A 1568-nucleotide genomic window follows, 5' to 3' on the forward strand; every position below is an offset into this window, starting at 1 on the left:
GCTACAGGTCTAGGGAGATAGGAACATGAGATGTCCAGCAAAAACAAGAAAATGCCTTACTCTGCCCAGAGAAAAGTGGGTTAGAGTTCTTAAGGAAAAACACAAGAATGAGGTCATAAAGGACAAGGGGCAATGCACAAAACAATTCAGTGGGGAGGAAGATTTGTGTACGTACAGATTTTTGTGAGATAATTATCAGGAACTACAAACAATTTTGTAATTATTTGGGAACAGGTATTTTGAAAGGAGGATTAGGGAGAGCTGAGGATGGGTCCAAAGGCAGGCAGAGAGAGGACTGGAGTCTCAGTGTGGGAGGAGGAGGTTCTGCTTTATGCCTCGGACAGCTCTCATCAAGCATGAGACCATGAGGTTGCATTTTGTAATGATCCATCTGGGAAGACTTCATGAAGGATGAAAAGAACAGGTTGGCCTGGAGGAGAACAGCAGATTATAAGTCAATTTGCAAGTGTCCGGGTTAGATACCATGAGAGTGCTGGGGCCGGAGAGAACAAAATGTTCAGAGGTATTTACCCAGTTCCCTCAACAATCCTGCACCTTTGGCAGCATGTGCACTACAACTGGAATGATACAGAGAAGATTAGCATGGCCCCTTGCAAGGGCGACATGCAAACTCGTGAAGCATTTCCATATTTAAAAAAAAATCGATTACTTACCAATGTAGGGGCATTGGGAGTGTCTATAGGGGCCAAGGGGGAAATCAGATTGTAAGCATATTTTCAGATTTCTCTTTGAGATGTGATTAGATTTTACTGGTCGTAGTAGTGACCTCTAAGACGGAACCTAACCCTACTGGTAGTGGTATTCCTCGTAGTACTAATACTAGACCTAGCGGTAGGAGTACTATTACTGCTGTTGCTGTTACTATTTCTAGTAACACAAATAGCACTGAAGGGCTCGCTGAGCAGTAGGCAGAGCCTGCTTCCGTCATGTGCCCTTCACTCAGAGGGGTCCTGCTCTTGGCTCAATGCTCTGCTCTCACCATCTTGAAATTCTTCATTTTTTCCCCCAGGTGAGCTGATCTTGGCTGTCATTCTCTATCCATCTGTCTCTTCAGATTTCTAGAGGGCAATTCACTCTGCGACCTCCGTTCTTTGATGGAACTAAGATTTGCAGTTTCTTTTCTTGCAAGGACAGGAGCGATGACTTCCAAGGTCTTTTACACATCAGAGCTGACATCAGAAGAGACTCGCTTCCAGGTTGCTCCATGTCGATCCCGAAGAACCCTATGGAGCCTCAGGGAGACATTCGGGAATGCTCATCTTCATCCAACAGAGATAGAGCTGGTTCAGATAGGTCAGGCAGCATCAGACAAATGATTGTCTTCTTGGTTACTCTTCTGGGATGACTGCATGCATGGCTGAGACTTCCATGTGGATGCCTCAGGACTAAGTGCTCTGGAGAAGGATGTCTGAGCTGGGGGTCAGGAAGGTTGGGTTTAGACTCGGAGGTAACTATAGGCAAGACAAGAGAAAGCTTAGGGAGGGATGGGTGACCAAAAGAGTGTTAAATACTATAGAGAGATCAGGGGATTCAGGCTCAGAAAAGTG

General features: G+C 45.5%; 1 non-coding gene across 1 annotated transcript; it reads left to right on the top strand.

The window, feature by feature from the left end:
• Positions 1–549: 549 nt before the first annotated feature.
• Positions 550–654, top strand: LOC118006315. Its single transcript, XR_004678041.1, has one exon. It is a non-coding gene; the product is annotated as a U6 spliceosomal RNA (small nuclear RNA).
• The last annotated feature ends 914 nt before the right edge of the window (positions 655–1568 follow it).

The sequence above is a fragment of the Mirounga leonina genome, unplaced genomic scaffold, assembly GCF_011800145.1.
Source record: "Mirounga leonina isolate KUSES-001 unplaced genomic scaffold, KU_Mleo_1.0 Mir_95, whole genome shotgun sequence".
In the NCBI taxonomy this organism is placed as follows: domain Eukaryota; kingdom Metazoa; phylum Chordata; class Mammalia; order Carnivora; family Phocidae; genus Mirounga; species Mirounga leonina.